The sequence below is a fragment of the Pelodiscus sinensis genome, chromosome 22 (genome assembly GCF_052426305.1).
Source record: "Pelodiscus sinensis isolate ZL-2025 chromosome 22, ASM5242630v1, whole genome shotgun sequence".
NCBI classification, from domain to species: domain Eukaryota; kingdom Metazoa; phylum Chordata; order Testudines; family Trionychidae; genus Pelodiscus; species Pelodiscus sinensis.
Window position 1 is genome coordinate 11,042,067 of NC_143073.1, and position 18,977 is coordinate 11,061,043.

Genomic DNA, 18,977 nt, shown 5'->3' on the forward strand with positions numbered 1-18,977 from the left:
GTCAGTGAACAAAATTCCTCTTGCCAGCAAATCGGGTTACACTTTCGCTGCTGGATTGCAGAGCCTGGCATTAAACAGGTGTCCCCCATGTGGTGATCTCTAGGCTGCGGTCAAGTCACCAGTTCACCGTCTCTGTGCTAAGCTAAATAGCTGGAGCTCCTGGCGTCTGTCCCTGCCAGGCAGTTTTCTAACCTTTTCCACATTCCTCGGGCTCTGCTCTGACCCCTCTCCAATTTAGTGACCTCCTTCCTGGACTGTGGGCACCAGAACTGGTCCCGGATTGCAGCTCAGTGCTAGATATAGAGATAAAATAACCTCTCCGCTCCTCCTTGAGATTCCCATTTATGCCTCCCAGGGTCGCATTCCCTCTTTTGCCCACAGTGTCGCCCTGGGATCCTGTGTTCAGCTGGTTACCCATCACAACCCCCCGATCTTGTGCAGAGTCTCTGCTCCCCAGGGCAGAGTCCCCCAGCCTGTCAGTCCGGCTACGTTCTTTGTTCTACGCCGCCACGTGGAACTCTGTTACAACGCCTGGTGCTGGCTTGTGCCCATGACCGGATCGTGTTGTGTCAATGACCCGTCTTCTTCATTTAGGCCTCCCCCGGTTTTTGTGCCAACTTAATCGGCAAGGGGTTTAGGGTTTCTCCCCGGTCACTGATGCAAATGTTCACGTGAGTGGCGCTAGGAACCCATCCCGGAAGGAGGCCGCTGGAAGCCTCAGGATCAGTGCCAATGCCCCCATTGCAATTACATTTTGAGACCAGCTTTTAATCCCTTCAATCTGGGCCATGTTCATTTCATATCCCTTTCTCGGTTGGATTTTTTTTTTTTTAATCAAAATGTCAAACTGTGCCAAGTCAGACGCGGGGTGGACGTTTCAGGCTCTCATCTCTACCAGCTTCTCTGGGAGCAGGATACTCCAGCCCTCGTGTTTATCTTGGCCCACCCTGAACTGGAAGAACCCCGCAGGGATGGAGGGGGACACCAGCATCCCCTCCCTCCCCGGCCAGGCTCTTCATCTTTGGAGACAGTGGCAATCCCAGTATCATTCCTATCCCCCACCCCTCTTTATCTCCCCTGGACAATCTGCTTAGCGTGGCTCAGGCGGCCCCGACCTGCCGTGATGGGAATGGCTCTGCAAGCAGCTGACCCCGTTTGGGCAGAAATAATCTCCCGGCGTGCGGCTCTCCTGAACGCTGGTGCTGCCCTCAGTACGAGGGTGGCGGGGACAGGGGCGAGATGGCGGCTGGGGTGGGGCCAGTCGCTCTGACAGGATGTAGCACAGGAATGGTGCTGCAGGAAGCTGGTTGGTAACCAGTGGAAACAAACCAAGCACGCTCCCTTGCTCGTTTCCTTCCTCTCTTCCTGCCTTTGTCCCTCACCCTTGCTCCTCTTCTTGCCATTCATTGCAGCACGCACAGGTGGACGAGGAGGGGAGGCAGGGAATTAGAGCAAGGCACCTGGTCTCCGGGGTACATGTCAGCTCTGGGATTGGAGCAGGGTCCAATGGTTAGAGCAGGCAATGGAGTCAAGACTCCTAGATTCTGCATCAGCTCTGGGATTGGAGCGGGGTCTAGTGGTTAGAGCAGGCGACTGGGAGTCAGACTCCAGGGTTCTGTTATTTTGGGGGCTTTTTCTTGAAAGCCCCGAGTTTGGCTTTTCCCCAGGCAGTCCACAAGGCCTGTGTGATGCAGGAGCTTTCTGCACCAGGTCAATTTCTTGGGAGAGCATCCGGCACAGGTGACAGATCCGTAGCCCCGCACAGGCTGTTGAGCTGGAAGTTGTTCGGCTTTGGGGATGGTTCCCATAGCATGGGGAAGTCATTGCTGCCCCAGAGGGGAGCTGAGCCCCCTTGTCAATATCAGGCTTGCACTGGGAAGGTTTGCACTGGACTTACCCACGGCCTGCACCCTTCCAGCCTTTCAATTTTGTGGCGTGTTCCACTTCAGCCCCAGATGGAGTCCAAAAGATTTTTTTTAATCCCCGGAGCAGGAAGAGCTCTTCCTCTGGCGGCTTGTTTACAGTGCTGATGAGCATCTGCGGGGCCAACCACAGCCAGTCGATTGCAGCCAAAGGAAGAACCGATTTAGCCTCAGCGGATGCAGTTACGGTTGGCTGGCTAGTGGCAGTGTGATTTCTTGGGGGCGCGACGCAGCAGCAGCAACAGCAGCAGCTAATGCAAGTGACTTTGCAAGCCGCGTGAGCTGAAGACATCTCAGACTGGGTACCGCGCACGGTGGAGGGATGAGCAGCTGGCTCAGGAAAGGGGCTAACATAGCTGGCTGTGCTGCACATTTCCTGTCTAGCAAGTGACTTAGGGTATGTCTACACTACCCCGCTAGTTCGAACTAGGAGGGTAATGTAGGCATACCGCACTTGCAAATGAAGCCCGGGATTTGAATTTCCCGGGCTTCATTTGCATAAGCGGGGAGCCGCCATTTTTAAATCCCCGCTTGTTCGAACTCCATGTAGCGCGGCTACACGGGGCTCGAACTAGGTAGTTCGAACTAGGATTCCTAATCCGAACTACCTAGTTCGAGCCCCGTGTAGCCGCGCTACACGGGGTTCGAACAAGCGGGGATTTAAAAATGGCGGCTCCCCGCTTATGCAAATGAAGCCCGGGAAATTCAAATCCCGGGCTTCATTTGCAAGTGCGGTATGCCTACATTACCCTCCTAGTTCGAACTAGCGGGGTAGTGTAGACATACCCTTAGGCACCCAAGTCCAAAATTTTGGTGCCACTCAGATCCTCAAAGCCCTTGTTACACTTGGGCTCCAGTCTCTGTCTTAGTCTCTGTCTACACTGGCACCTCTATCTGGGACAGGGAGGGTGGTGCTATGGATCAGTAGATGCTCTCACTATGGGGCAGGACTCCAGGGTGTTAGGTGCTGTACAAACACAGTCTCTGCTCCAAAGAGCTGACAGTCTAAGTGGTGACGCTCCCCCTTTGGTGTGTAACGTGGGACAAGGAAAATAACTCAGAAAAGGGTCATGTCTACACAGCAGGGCTACAGCCGAAAAACGCTACGCAACTTGAGCTACATCCATTGCGTAGCTGAAGTTGAAACAGCTTATTTCGGCTTTTGACGCTGTCTACACTGCAGGAAGTCTGAATTAGAGCCCTCTTCCTCCGACTTCCCGGCCTCCTCGTAAAATGAGGGTTACAGGAGTTGGAGTAAGAAGTCTTCCCGCTCGACATTATTTTGACATTACGTCGAAATGACCGCTTGTAGTGTAGACGCAGACTGTGTTATTTCAGAATAACACCAGTTATTCCGAAATAACACTGCCGTGTAGAGTCTGTTTCATCTGCTCCGGCTGGGCGCCTCCTATGGGACAAAGCTAGACAAATTCTGACAGGAAAGCAGGGTCACATTTTCAATGGCCAGGACGGTGCCGAGAACCACAGAGAAGCTGGTGTTTTCAAAACACCTCCCTCCCAACGCTGGTCTTGGATAGAAACTGCGGTGCAAGTGAGCTGCGGCGGCAAAGACCAGCAACAGTCTGACTGAGTGGAAGCCAGGGTACAACCCCAGATGGAAATGTGCAGAACCTGGACGAACATGAATGCTCCCTGATCCTGGGACTCCTGCCAGCGCCCGGTACTTCTGCAGAAGTAGTTGAGGCAGGAACACCACCCAGTCTTGGCTGTGGTTTGGAGTGACCAGGTACAATGGTGACCAAGGATCACAGTGGCTTCTCCATCCCCTGGTCCCCTTTAAATCAAGACGGGATGGATCTGCTCTGGTCCAAACTGGAAGTAACGGTGCGCGGGAACCCAGGAGGTCAGACTAGATGACCACAACGGTCCCTTGATGCCAGATCCTATGACACCCAGCTCAGGAGTCAGTGTCCTGCTCCCTGCTGCCCTCCTCTCCTCCCACACCTGCACAGAGCAATTCTCCCTGGAGGAAGATGCCTCCAGAAGCAGCGAAGCGGGTGTTGAGCCAATTTGCCAGCAGGAAGCCATGGAAGAGCGCCCGGGCCCTGGTGAGCTGCCATCCCAGTGGCAAAGCACCATTTGTTACACAACCAATCGCCCCAGAAGCAGTTTTTTTGGAAAACAACAAAGACGTGTGACGTGGAAAATAAGCCAGTGTCTGAACCATAAAGGCACCATGTGGCTGGCTGGTTCGCCGGGGGGGGGGGGGGGTGTCGCTGTACACACTCCCTTCTCCCTGCTGCTTTGCTGGGGCCCCTCCATGCCCACCCGCAGCACGGTTTCCATTTTGAATTCTGATGAATAACAGCAAATATTGCAGCAAAAATGTTTGTTTTCCATCCAGCTTTGCAAAGAACAAGGGAGGAGAAGCAACTCCCCGAGGTCCAGCCAGCCCTGGGGAAAGCTGGCACGAGAACCCAGAGGTCTGACACCCCTACCCGACTTTAAGCACTGCTCCACACTGCCTCCTGCACACCAGCTAGATGTCTGGTAGGCTCGACAGCCTCTGCCCCTTTGTGCTCACCACCTGCTGCATCACTCCAGTGGGCCCCCTTCCGCCAAGGCGAGGTCACAAGAGACGGGAAAGCAAGCAGCTCAAAGCAACTCTTGGAAGGGAGTGAATTAGGCAACCATCACGCAGCCAGCTCTACACTGGAGCAGCTTGGCTCCATGCCTGGCCTGGGAATCTGGAAACCTGGGTTCCACCTGTGCCACTGTTCTGCTGGATGGCCTTGGGCAAGTCCCATCCCTACTCCGTGCCTCAGTTTACCTCCCCCCCAAGATTACCTTGGGAAATTTTCTGCAGCTGGATCCTGGTTACAGCACACAATGAATCCATCTCTCTGCTGGCGGACCCTTGTCGTGGCCTCTCTCTCTCTCTAACAGAGCCAGTTTTTACTTCCCTCCCCTCCCTATTTCTCTGGCTGGTCTCTTAGGGCACGTCTGCATAGCAGGCTGAAATAAGCTTTATGTCAAATTGTGTAGCTTAAATCAAAGTAGCTTGTTTCGGCTTTTGGCGCTGTCTACACAGCAGGAAGTCCGAGTTAGAGCCCTCTTCCTCCGACCTCCCATACTCCTTGTGAAATGAGGGTTATGGGAGTCAGAGTTTGAAGTCCACTCGACATTATGTAGCAATAACGGCTTGCGGTGCAGACCCAGACCATGCTATTTTAGAATAACATCAGTAATGCTGCTCTATAGACATAGCCTCAGTTCCCTTCAGCATCTTCCCATTAACAAGACACCCACCCTGATGCCCTGAGAGCTCTATGGAGTGAGAGCTGGGAGTCTAGGGCCTGATTCTCAGTCAGCGCCCGACCTGCACCAGGGCAGAAGACTTGGAGCCACCTTTGCACTCTTCATATTCTAGGGCTCCAGGGTCAGTTAGAGCAGCCTTGAGGCTGCTCTGTTCTATGCTCTGCTCCTTGTAGTGCCTCTATGATCCCAGCAAGCGGAGAACAGGCAAGACCCAGGCCATTCCAGCTGGGTGGGGCCAGACCCTCCGTGCCACCCCAGGGGGATTCTCATGGGGCCGTTCCTACCCACCACCTGATGCTGCTGAAGCATCATGGGGGGGGGGGGTCACTGTGACTGAGGGGTTGTGGGAGCCTCCCTCTAAAAGCTCCATTACTTGCCATGCGATGGCCCCCACCAGCTCCTTTGTCTCACAGCACCATGTGTTTCCCTTCCACTGCCTGCACTGGGTGGCTGGCAAGGCGCAGGACAGAATCATAGAATCACAGAATACTAGGACTGGAAGGGTCCTCCAGAGGTCATCGAGTCCAGTCCCCTGCCCTCATGGCAGGACCAAATACTGTCTAGAAAGACCATCCCTGATAGACATTTATCTAACCTACTCTTAAATATCTCCAGAGATGGGGATTCCACAACCTCCCTGGGCAATTTATTCCAGTGTTTAACCACCCTGACCATTAGGAACTTTTTCCTAATGTCCAACCTTAACCTCCCTTGCTGCAGTTTAAGCCCATTGCTTCTTGTTCTATCCTCAGAGGCCAAGATGAACAAGTTTTCTCCCTCCTCCTTATGACACCCTTTTAGATACCCGAAAACGGCTATCATGCCCCCCTCAATCTTCTCTTTTCTAACCTAAACAAACCCAATTCTTTCAGCCTTCCTTCATAGGTCATGTTCTCTAGACCTTTCATCATTCTTGTTGCTCTTCTCTGGACCCTCTCCAATTTCTCCACTTCTCTGTTGTAATGTGGTGCCCAGAACTGGACACAATACTCCAATTGAGGCCTAACCAGCACAGAGTAGAGCGGAAGAATGACTTCTCGTGACTTGCTCACAACACACCTGTTAATGCATCCCAGAATCATGTTTGCTTTTTTTGCAACAGCGTCACCCTACTGACTCATATTCAACTTGTGGTCCACTATAACCCCTAGATCCCTCTGGGTATGTCTACACTACCCCGCTAGTTCGAACTAGCGGGGTAATGTAGGCATACCGCACTTGCAAATGAAGCCCGGGATTTGAATTTCCCGGGCTTCATTTGCATAAGCAGGGAGCCGCCATTTTTAAAACCCCGCTGGTTCGAACCCTGTGCAGCGCGGCTACACGGGGCTCGAACTAGGTTCCACGAGGTGTACCGGTAGTTCGGAATAGAAATCCTAGTCCGAACTACCTAGTTTGAGCCCCGTGTAGCCGCGCTACACGGGGTTCGAACCAGTGGGGTTTTAAAAATGGCGGCTCCCCGCTTATGCAAATGAAGCCCGGGAAATTCAAGTGTGGTATGCCTACATTACCCTCCTAGTTCGAACTAGGAGGGTAGTGTAGACATACCCTTTCTACCGTACTCCTTCCTAGACAGTCGCTTCCCATTCTGTATGTGTGAAACTGATTGTTCCTTCCTAAGTTGAGCACTTTGCATTTGTCTTTATTAAACTTCATCCTGTTTACCTCAGACCATTTCTCCAATTTGTCCAGGTCATTTTGAATTATGACCCTATCCTCCAGAGCAGTCGCAACCCCTCCCAACTTGGTATCATCTGCAAACTTAATAAGGATGCAAGGAAGATGGGGAGCTACACAAACCAATGGCTCGCCAAGTTCCCAGGTGGAGGATAGCGCTGGACACCTCAGGAGTGCCAGTTGCTGCATGCCTCCTGGTTCCTTCCATGCTGCTTCCTCCTGCCCTGCTTCCCCCGACCAAGAGCCAGAGACCTCCCAGGCCAGCTGCTTCCTTGCAAGTATCATAGAGCCTGGAGAAACAGACACTGTGGACCCAGGACTCACCCACCCCAGGGCATGTGACTCCGGAGAGGGAGTGCCCTAGCTTTGGGCGGGGGATGTGGCTCAGCAGAATTCCCACTGTAGCAGATGTGGAATGTTGAACCTGACCCTGGACTGGGATCCCCTGTGTCTGCCGAGAGCACTGGCAGGTTCGAGTTTCCTCCCGACAGCTGGAAATAATATTAAACCGAGCCAGGCAACGGAGCCGATTCTCTCTCTTTCCCATTCCTTCATTCTTTCCCCATCTTTCTTTCCTTCCTTCCTCTGGTCTCACTCTCTCGCCCTGTGCCCCGAGAAGCAGTCTTCCTCATGCTCTTCACATGCCCCATGTGCTGTTCTCTCCGCCCCCACCACACACAAACTTTGGATCTAACTTGGACAGTCAATGCAAATCCTCCAGCAAGCACCCCTCCTCCCCCCCGGAAATGAAATGGAATGTCCGATCGGCTGCTGGAGCAATGCAGAAAAGCTCAGAGACACAAACAAAAGAAGAGCAGAGTGGGGGGGGGGGCAGGGGGGCGAGGTTGGTACGTGCCCCAAACAATGGGCCTTTTATTCGGTGATCCCAAGCACCCAAATCCCCGGGACAATGCCCAATGACTGGCAGGCCTGTTCTGCAAGCCCAGCACTGACACCCGGAGAGAGAAGCCTTTCAGAGACAAGCCTGATGTGTTAACTGTTTCTGGGACAGCTGCTCATGCGGCAGTTCAGATTGTCCCCAGAAGAGGCCAGTCGCCATGCTACATACTGGGGGAAATTCAGATGCTCCTTCAAAAACATAGCCCGCTGCCAGGGAATCACCATCAGCTGTTAGCACTACAGGGCCTATGACACATAGAAGAGCAGCTCTAATTCATCCAGTAGAGGGCGGTGGGAGTCACTCGCATACTAGGCCAGCTCGGCACAAGATGTTGCACTGATGCAGTCACTTTTCTCCAAGAACTTTCCAAACATTCCTGAACTGAGCCTAAGCAGGACCATCAGTCATATGTCAAATGGATAAGGAAACTGAGTCAGAGGGTGACTCACCCAAGGGTTTGCCAAAAACCTACAGCAGAATCAAGAATAGAAACCAGTTCTTACTGTCAGCCACCTGCTTAAGCCAGTAGAATGCAGGCCCCTGCGATTTAATGATGAGACCCCCTTCCTCCAAGAGATGGAAATAGACTCCACATGTTCCTGCCCCCTGCTTTAAGCCCTAGATCTCACTTCCTCCGGCCAGAAGAAAATATTGAAAACCAAAGGGGGAACTACACAAAACAGGAAGGGGTTTCCCAGCTCACTTCACCGCAGCTTAAAACATGTGCCCGCTGCGTTAGCAAATCCACCCTTATCTGGTCCTTTCTCAGCAACCAGTAGAAAAGGATGGACACTTTTGGCTAAAACTTTGGTGTGGGGAGGAAGTAAGAGGTAAATGACAATTCAACCAATTTTGAGTCAGTTTCACTGGAATCATTTGCTTCGCACCGAACACATTTGGGGGTGTGAAGGCAAAGAGGAGATTCATTTTTTTTCCAATTTGAAAAATGACTGTTCAGAATTCCCTACGATTTCATTTAGGAAAACACAGAACTATCTAACAATGCTCCCACTGACCCGAATCATGCTGATCTTTGGCACAGCAAAAATGTTTTGTTTGACTTAAAATGGCAGGACTGTTTGTTGCTTTCTTGTTTCACCAGTCATTTTGAAAATGTTCGACTTCTGCCCAACATAAAGCACCTTCCATCCCCACCCCGACTTTTCTAACTTACCAGCATGTAAGGAGGGGAAGGGGACACACCGAGCAAAAAAGAAAACAATGATTCACCCAGTGCTAGTGGTTACGGCAGCCAGATGTCGTCTCCCCAACCCCCCTTCTTGCTCCCCACCCAGGAAAAACGGGGGACAGGATGTGCTCTCTCATGAGCCATTTCATCCAGCCTAGTGACAGGGGAAGGGAAATGAAAATGCCTGATGTGATCGGCCAACTCTCTTTGGTGGAGAAACCAGAAGCCCATCAGCAGAATATTTTCGATGTAAATAACCAGAAGTGTCATGTATCAGGGCAGGAGCCAAGGGGACAGGAGGGAATATGGGCAACTTCTCTCATCACTGCAGAGTCTTGTGCTTCTTCCTCTAAAGCCGTAGGTGCTGGCTGCAGCAGGAGACAGGACAGATGGGCCCTGGCTGCACCCTGGCAGTGCAAGGGTGCAGCCGTAGGAGATGCTTTGAGGAGACCGTGCCTCAGTTTCCCTCTTGGTAATATGGAAATAAGGACACTCCCTGGCATCCGCCACGCAGGCCTTAATGACCGCTCCTAAAGCCCTGGGAAGTGCTCAGAGGCCAGGGGCTGCAGGAAGCATCATTACAATTCCATAGACTCTGCCTGATACTTTTACCTGGGTTCTGTTAGCAAGAGACTCCAGGTGACCAGACCAGAGATGGGACACCCACCGCAGATGAGGAATATGCAGGGCAGGGTCAGGTACAACATACCCCAGCCAGCTGTTCCCTGCCCCCTCACTCAGTGCGGAGAGATCTGCCTTGATCCTGCTAACACAGGAGGGCTGCCCGGCAGCGTGGTGGATGGAATTAGACTGGCAAAGTGGACGCTGGGCATCCTTGGTAGCCATGTGCTTTCAGACCCAGCCTCCACGGATGCCCCAGATCCCTCCCACCCCTCCCCAGCAAACTCCCCCCATGACGACTCCTTAGCACCCAGTACCAAGGTAAAGATCTCCAGCTGACCCTGATACCTAACATGAAAGCTGCTCTGGGAGGACAACTGCATTTCAAGCATGGTGAAGAAGGGAGCCCCCCACCCACGCTCCGCACAGGGCGGGGACCCACGACATGGATGACGGGATACCCTGGCACTTTTCAGCTCCTCCGCTGTCAAACTCCTGGTGAATGTCTCTACAGTTTCCCCTGCGTTTGCAGCTTTGGTGCGGATGGTATGTGTGACATGTCTCCCTCTAGTGGCTGGGCAGCATGAGGATAAGGCCATACTACTACCGCCTGCTAACAAGGCTGCTCCTTCAGCTTAAGTGGCAGACGACAGTGTCTTTAACACCAAAAGTCCTGCTGGGGCCCCCACAGAGGTCTGTTATCACAAGTGTGGCACAGACAGAGATACGATGGGGAGGCACAGAGCTGGGACTCGGCAGACCTGGTTTCTAAACCTGGCTAGCCTAGGACAGGCCACGCCTCCTCTCTGGGCCTCAGTTTCCCCTCCCATGCTTGTCTGTCTGGTTTATTCAGACTCTTGGGAGCAGGGAGCACGCCTATGCTGTGCCCTGGGGGTGTCTCGATGCTGTTGCACACACAGTCAGAACTCCGGCTGGCCTGCAGCCCTCTCCCATGGTGAACACGGGCTGTTGGTGATGGAAGGAGAAAGGAGTCGACTCCCAGCAGCGAGGTTCCCAGGGAGCAACTTGCTTCCCACAGAAGGAGGCTGGGGCTCAGGGTTTCGAGCTAGCTGATCTGCTTCAAAATAGCTCAGCTCTGAAAAGCCAAAACAGCCAACGGAGGGGGGCGGAGCGCTGGGGGGGGGCTGGGTAAGTCGGCCCCCCCCTTGCCGGCTTGCACAGGTATGTGCCCTGCTGGGAGAGGGCTGGGTACGGCTCTGGGGAGAGAGAAGCAGTGATCACGCTGGGGTGGGGACTGGGAAGCAGCCGTGTGTGCAGATGAGGCATGCGGACGGGATGTGCGGAGAGCTGCTAGCAATTTCCGACGCGATGGTTTAATCATCGAAGGCACGGGGTGCCGGCGAAGGGAGGAGACTACAGCCCTGCAACTTTCTGCTGCCCGTCACATGATGCAGCCCGGCCAACGCCCGCATCACACTCACCCAATCTGTCCCTTCCCTGCTCCCTTTCTACCATCTCTCCCCTTTCCTGGACAGCTGGGAAATCTGCAAAATCTGCCCTTAATCTCTCTGCCGAAGCCCTCCCCAGCCCCTGTGTTTGCCACCACACCGGGACGTGGCAGCATGGCCACTCTGCAGCGGCCACAGCAAGGCCCGGATGGCTGCTCTCGAGGGATCTTGGCAGCCCTGCCACTGGGCTGGGCTCTGAGACAAGCGACCCCAGGGGCATGTCCAGGCATTGGATGGAGAGGTTGGGTCACCTGGGGTCCTGTGAACTGGGTGCACAAGCACATCCAGACCAGGAGCTGGAGTAGATCTAGCTGGAGTCCTGGTACTGGAGTTAATCCACCAGCTCCTCCCTCAGTAATGCACATGGGGCAGGGTTGAGTGCCACTGGCTAGAGCGTGACTGAGACCCAGTGTCCTCTGCCTTTCTGCTCTTCTCAGCGGGGCTCCTTCTTCCCACGGCCCCAGCACCATCCCCTGTAGGAGGGCGGCTGTCGCTACCCTAGGAAGGATGCAGCTACTATCCACCAGTCCAGGGTGGGGGGAAGGGTAGAAGGATGCTGGGCATTGGGGGTGGAAGGGAGGGAACAAAAAGACAAGGGCCCTGTGATCTCTGTTTGCATGGTGAGCACGCTCAGGCTAGTGGGTTTCCCAAGTGGTGGGGGGCTTAGGAGCCCCAGTTTGGGGTGTCTCAAAGAAGGCAGATTTTCAGATCGTGCTCTCTGCAAACCCGCCTCTCCAGGCAGAGTCACTTTGTATTGCGGCCGCAGCCCCTTTTGCTGGGGGGCAGTGGGGCAAGTGAACTGGTACCCTCTGCAGAGGGCCAATGAGCCAGAGGATTAGAGAGGGGACAGCGCACTGGAGAGGAGGGCCCCAGATGTTCAGCACCCTGGGCACAGAGCAAAAAGCTGGTTCCAGGTGCCTGGCTGGGAGCCGAGGGCTTTGGAACATCCCACCCTGATAGTGGGCACTGAGCTCTGGGCGAGGCAGCCTGCACGTGCCTGTGGGTAGCCCGGGCAGAATGTGGTCAGCACCAAAATCAGCCGGCAGGGGCCTTGGATAATGGAGGGGTTGGGTCGCCTGGGCGCTCGAGCACATCCAGACCAGGAGCTGGAGCAGATCTAGCTGGAGTCTTGCTCTCCATACACGCACTTCCCCTGCTGTCCAAGTGTCGGCTTGGGGGGGGGGGGGGTGAGCACCAGGAGAGGGTGGGTGGGGTGTGGGGCCATCTCTAGAGCTAGAGGCATAGGGCCCCCAGTTGTCCTTTACAGGACAGAGGGGGTTTGTCAATTACCATTCCGGACAGAGGGGGCTGTGGGAGCCTTGGAGCAAATGAGGATCAGGCCCTAAATATTTCCCCCAAGCCACAGATCAGTCCCCCAGCACCAGAGACCTTTCCATTTCAGTGGGCTTGGCCGCTCACGTGCAGGAGACTCCAGCCCAGGAATGGCAGATTCGCAGCAACCAGAGGAGTCCCAGAGGGTCAAAAATAACAGTCCTCCAACACCTTCCACCCATGAGCAGAGACCCTCTAGAAATAGCTCTCTCCCCCAAGGCACAGCTCAGTGTCCTCAGCCCAATGTGATGGAAGGGTAAACTGAGGCACGGAGGACATGACATGCCCAAGGTCGCACACCGAGTCAGCAGCAGAGGAGGGGACAGAACCCAAGTGTCCCGACTCCACCCTGTGCCCAAGCCTCTAGACCCCATGCTCCTCCAGGGCTGGAGATGGAACCGAGGTGACCTGACCCCCAGTTTTCCCAGATCTAACCCTGAACCCCAGCGGCCTCAGACTGGCCCCTAACCCGCTGTTGCTTCTAGCGACCAGAGATCAGACACAGCTGGGAGCCCGGCCCAACCTACCCCACTCTAGTAAACAGCATTTAGAGGGAGACTGAACAGCCAGGAGCTTGGCTGGAGACGCACCCCCCTGTGCGGGGGAGCACAGTGCCCCAACACATCCTTTGCCCCCTCTCACCTTTCCCCAGCTGGCCGTGACCAGGCTCCGCCTTGCTCTGCCTGAGTCCCTTTCACCAGCACATCTCCCAGGGCTCTGCAAGGCATCAGCGCCCTCACCCCCATGTGCCCTGGAGAGCCCAGTCCAGAGCAGGGCCCCCTTGTGCCCCGACCCAGGGTCCCTGCCCCAGCCAGCTCCCCGGGGAAGCAGACCTGGGAGATGAAATGAGTCGGGCCGGGGGCAGAGGTGGGGGGCTACTGAATCCAAGGCTCCCAGCTCTTTTCCACACACCTTGGGGCTTCGGGGCTGTCTCCCTGGGCCAACTTGCCAGCTGCCCAGAGGTTTCCCTTGAATGGGGCCCCAGCAGCAGACCTGGGCTGTGAAACAGCCCAGCAGCAGGCAGCCAGCAGCCTCCAGGCCCAGCCACTGAATCACGCCGGGAGTCATGGAGTGGCCAGTTCCCCACCCCCTCTAGATTTCACCATTTCCCCTCTGGGCAGCCTTGCAACCCCCCATCCGGCCCCCACTAGCAAGGGCAGCCGGGGGAATGGAAGCTGGCCGCTGGGGGAGCCCGGGGTGCACTAGCAGCTGCCGGGGGATGGGGGCTCCCCATAGGAGAAGCCGCAGAAGGAGGCTGGTGACTCTCCCGGTTGGGCGCCGGGTTTGTACAGCACCGAGCACAAGGAAGCGGGACAGCACCTGGCATCACCCTCGCCCGAGGCCAGGGGCTGGGGGGCTGCCCCAGCTAGGCACCAGGGAAGAATGCGGAGCCTGGTGCCCCAAGGGCGTAGCGGCAGGGCTGACTCCAGGGCAGGCGGCACGTTCCGCCGGGAGCAGCACGTGTATGGGGGTCCCGCCCCGGGCTGAGCGGTTTGTGTGCGGGGTGTGTGTGCACGGGGGGGAGGTCCCGCCCGGGGTGTGTGTGCGGGGGGGGGGGGTCCCGTCCAGAGCTGAGCGGTGTGTGTGCGGGGAGGGGTGTGTATGTGCGGGGGGGGGGGTATCTCGTCCAGAGCTGAGCGGTGTGTGTGCGGGGAGGGGTGTGTGCGTGCGGGGGGGGGGGGCCCGTCCAGAGCTGAGCGGTGTGTGTGCGGGGAGGGGTGTGTGTGTGCGGGGGGGGGGGTCCCGTCCAGAGCTGAGCGGTGTGTGTGCGGGGAGGGGTGTGTGTGTGCGGGGGGGGGGGTCCCGTCCAGAGCTGAGCGGTGTGTGTGCGGGGAGGGGTGTGTGTGTGCGGGGGGGGGGGTCCCGTCCAGAGCTGAGCGGTGTGTGTGCGGGGAGGGGTGTGTATGTGCGGGGGGGGGGGGGTGTCTCGTCCAGAGCTGAGCGGTGTGTGTGCGGGGAGGGGTGTGTGCGTGCGGGGGGGGGGCCCGTCCAGAGCTGAGCGGTGTGTGTGCGGGGAGGGGTGTGTGTGTGCGGGGGGGGGGGTCCCGTCCAGAGCTGAGCGGTGTGTGTGCGGGGAGGGGTGTGTGTGTGCGGGGGGGGGGTCCCGTCCAGAGCTGAGCGGTGTGTGTGCGGGGAGGGGTGTGTGTGTGCGGGGGGGGGGGGTCCCGTCCAGAGCTGAGCGGTGTGTGTGCGGGGAGGGGTGTGTGCGTGCGGGGGGGGGGTCCCGTCCAGAGCTGAGCGGGGTGTGTGCGGGGTGTGTGCGTGCGGGGGGGGGTCCCGTCCAGAGCTGAGCGGGGTGTGTGCGGGGAGGGGTGTGTGCGTGCGGGGGGGGGGGGTCCCGTCCAGAGCTGAGCGGTGTGTGCGCGGGGTGTGTGTGTGCGGGGGGGGGGGGGTCCCGTCCAGAGGTGAGCGGGGTGTGTGCGGGGTGTGTGTGTGCGGGGGGGGGGGTCCCGTCCAGAGCTGAGCGGTGTGTGTGCGGGGAGGGGTGTGTGTGTGCGGGGGGGGGGTCCCGTCCAGAGCTGAGCGGGGTGTGTGCGGGGTGTGTGTGTGCGGGGGGGGGTCCCGTCCAGAGCTGAGCGGTGTGTGTGCGGGGAGGGGTGTGTGTGTGCGGGGGGGGGGTCCCGTCCAGAGCTGAGCGGTGTGTGTGCGGGGAGGGGTGTGTGTGTGCGGGGGGGGGGTCCCGTCCAGAGCTGAGCGGGGTGTGTGCGGGGTGTGTGTGTGCGGGGGGGGGTCCCGTCCAGAGCTGAGCGGTGTGTGTGCGGGGAGGGGTGTGTGTGTGCGGGGGGGGGGTCCCGTCCAGAGCTGAGCGGTGTGTGTGCGGGGAGGGGTGTGTGTGTGCGGGGGGGGGGTCCCGTCCAGAGCTGAGCGGGGTGTGTGCGGGGTGTGTGTGTGCGGGGGGGGGTCCCGTCCAGAGCTGAGCGGTGTGTGTGCGGGGAGGGGTGTGTGTGTGCGGGGGGGGGGTCCCGTCCAGAGCTGAGCGGTGTGTGTGCGGGGTGTGTGTGTGCGGGGGGGGGGGTCCCGTCCAGAGCTGAGCGGTGTGTGTGCGGGGAGGGGTGTGTGTGTGCGGGGGGGGGTCCCGTCCAGAGCTGAGCGGGGTGTGTGCGGGGTGTGTGTGTGCGGGGGGGGGTCCCGTCCAGAGCTGAGCGGTGTGTGTGCGGGGAGGGGTGTGTGCGTGCGGGGGGGGGGTCCCGTCCAGAGCTGAGCGGGGTGTGTGCGGGGTGTGTGTGTGCGGGGGGGGGTCCCGTCCAGAGCTGAGCGGGGTGTGTGCGGGGAGGGGTGTGTGTGTGCGGGGGGGGGTCCCGTCCAGAGCTGAGCGGGGTGTGTGCGGGGAGCGGCAGCTGGAGCTGGCAGGGCGCTGGCTCAGCCGGGCGCGCCTCCCCGGCGCAGGGTGGGTCCCCGCCAGCCGCATGCGGCCGGACGCTCCGGGCTCTGAGTCCGCATGGAGCCGGCGGCTGCCCCGGGGCGGGCGCTGGGAGCGAGCGCCTGGGACCCGGTGACCGAGCGGGGACTCAAGCCCCAATCCCCCCCAGCCCGCCAAGGGCGCCCCGCGAGGACCATCCCCCGCGCCCCGCTCTCTCCTCCCCCGCAGCAGCAACTCACCGGCTCCGGCTGCGGACGGCTCGGCTGGGGCTGGAGCTCGGGGCTGGGGCGGTCCCGCCGCGCCTGGCGCGATCTGGACTCGCCTCCCGGAGGCAGCGAGCGCCCGCTGATGTCAGCGCCGGGGAGCGAGCGAGCGAGCGTGCGGGAGGCAGAGAAGGCGCCTTTGTTGCACCCCCCTCGCTCGCCGGGCTGGCACCGCCGCCGAGGCATTTAACCCTTCGCCTCCCGCGGCCCTGCCACGCGCCGCCCCTCCCCGCAACCCTCCAGCCCCGGCACCGAGCTCCGGGGACCAGCCCAGGGGCCTTTGGACATAGCCCAGTCCTGACCCCTTCCCGGGGCTTGGCCACCCCCACACGCCGGGACCCCCGCAGCCGGGGGGGACGATTCCGGATCCTCTCCTAGTGTAAACGGGAGCCGGCCCCTGATTCTCAGCCTGCACCTGGACTGGGGTTTAGCCGGTTCCCCTTCTTCCCAACAAAGCTGCACAGAGCAGAGGGCCACCAGGGCAGCTCCTGCCTCCCCTGCAGGGCCCAGGCCCAGGCCCAGGGACAGAACCTCTGACTCCAAGGTGGAGTCCAGTTCCCATCCTCAAATGAGATCCCCTGCCCTTGTCCCGGCAGAGCAGCTCCATTCCCACCAGCCCCATTCACCATCCTCCCTTCACACTGGAGACTTAGTTACCCTGGACTGCACTGACCGTTTGTTATTGTAGGGTCACCCTGCAATGAATGGTGCACTGGCCGCTTGTTATTGTAGGGTCACCCTGCAATGAATGGCTGCACTGGCCGCTTGTTATTGTAGGGTCACCCTGCAATGAATGGCTGCACTGACCGTTTGTTATTGTAGGGTCACCCTGCAATGAATGGCTGCACTGGCCGCTTGTTATTGTAGGGTCACCCTGCAGCTGCACTGGCTGCTTTGTTATTGTAGGGTCACCTTGCAATGAATGGCTGCACTAGCCGCTTGTTATTGTAGGGTCACCTTGCAATGAATGGTTGCACTGGCCGCTTGTTATTGTAGGGTCACCCTGCAGCTGCACTGGCCGCTTTGTTATTGTAGGGTCACCTTGCAATGAATGGCTGCACTGGCTGCTTTGTTATTGTAGGGTCACCCTGCAGCTGCACTGGCTGCTTTGTTATTGTAGGGTCACCTTGCAATGAATGGTTGCACTGGCCGTTTGTTATTGTAGGGTCACCCTGCAGCTGCACTGGCCGCTTTGTTATTGTAGGGTCACCTTGCAATGAATGGCTGCACTGGCTGCTTTGTTATTGTAGGGTCACCCTGCAGCTGCACTGGCTGCTTTGTTATTGTAGGGTCACCTTGCAATGAATGGTTGCACTGGCCGTTTGTTATTGTAGGGTCACCTTGCAATGAATGGTTGCACTGGCCGTTTGTTATTGTAGGGTCACCTTGCAATGAATGGTTGCACTGGCCTCTTTGTTATTGTAGGGTCACCCAGCAATGCCAGGCTGCACTCACTGGTTTGTTATTGCAGGGTCATTTATGTGTTTCTGCACTGCTGGCATCTGGGGTTCTGGGAAGTGAAAAAGAAGCATCTAAAGAACCACACAGACTTTGCAACCAGCTGCCAGGGGGTGCAGCCCCCAATCTGGCTCCTTGCCCCCTTTCCACACACCTGAGCCTGGCTCCTGCAGAGCCCTAAGCCTGCTTCCCTCCAACCCCCACAGACACTCCTGTGTTGCCCACAGGGACAGCCCATCTGGCCTTCCTCCCACCTCCGCTACCCTGCCCTGTCAGCGGGGGCCACCCAAACCCAGCATGATCAGAGCAGGGTAGGAGTAAGATCGAAAGGAGGAACTGGGCACTTTCACTTCCTCCATGGGGGGACGGGGGGGACGGGGGGGGGAGAGAGACTGTCAGAGAAATGGCAGCTGGGAGTAGATGAGCAAGCAGTTCCAGACCCTTGGGTTTGCCCATCTGGTTGCTGGTGGGGCCCCAGGCAAAGGTGTGACAATGGGGCCCTGGCTTCTAGCTGCATTTTAGGGCACAAGAGGAAAGAGCAGCCTGGCCGCACTCGCTTCTGCTCTGCAATGCAGGGATCTGCTGCCTGCTCCGGCCGAGGGAGGCCAGAATCGGTTCCTGCGTGGCTGCCAGCTCCAGTTCCTAGATGATGTGAACCGAGAGCTACAGCTGTTTGGAAGGCTGCCACGGCTGCCACTGGGAATGGTGTAGGAGGTGCTGGCTAGGCAGCATTCACTGCAGCGCCAGGCCTGGCCTCGCCCAGCAGGGGGTGCACTGCAGGGAGCAGGGCAGCAGCGTTGGCGGGACAGGAAGCTCCCAGCTGCACCAGTCCCAACTTCTCCCAGCAGGGGGTGCTCTGGGGAGGAGGCTAGGAATGCATCCGGGGGCACATGTGGGGAGATTGGGTAAAGGAACAGGGTGCAAGCAGCTGGAGCAAAGCCATGGAGGGGTTAGACTCAGCCAGGGACATTAATGAGACCCTGACCCAAACAGAGAGAGCATGTGGTTAGTGAGGGATGAGTCTCTCTCTCATATCTGCCCCACCCCCCGGCATTTGCCCCTGGGAGAAGGTGGGCATCTGTATCTATGTAGGTTGGTGCCCCTGGGCAGACACCATGGCTGAGCTGGTCTTTCTGTGTGCTCCATGCCGGCCTGATGCTGGGTGTTGCTGGCTGCCTCTGGCCCCTTGCCATCCATGGGGTGTTTCACAAATACCCTAATCCCAGCTCCATGTGTTTCCATACCACTGCATAATGAGATCGCAGCAGGGCCCCCTCGGGCTGCAGCCATCAGGTCAGCCAGTGTCACCCATCCCTGCTGGGGGGCTCTGCTTCCAGCCCAGGGCCACAGAACATTTCACACTGCTAGAGCCTCGCGGGGAAGTGGGTAAAATTGGTCATTGCATCCAGTACTGAAGGTGCTTAACAGCCACACAACACCAGTGCATGGAACTCACTCAGCCAGCACTGATATGCAGCCACCTCTGGGGTAGGGCATGGCAGCTG

The 18,977-nt window shown here is 57.9% G+C and overlaps 1 protein-coding gene across 1 annotated transcript in view; it reads right to left on the reverse strand.

The window, feature by feature from the left end:
• Positions 1-16,187, reverse strand: part of PEA15 (proliferation and apoptosis adaptor protein 15) — a 48,669-nt gene extending 32,482 nt beyond the window's left edge. The window contains exon 1 of the mRNA XM_075907238.2: positions 15,991-16,187. The gene's annotated coding sequence lies outside the window, so the exon portion shown is untranslated. The remainder of the gene's footprint in view (positions 1-15,990) is intronic.
• Between the last annotated feature and the right edge of the window lie 2,790 nt (positions 16,188-18,977).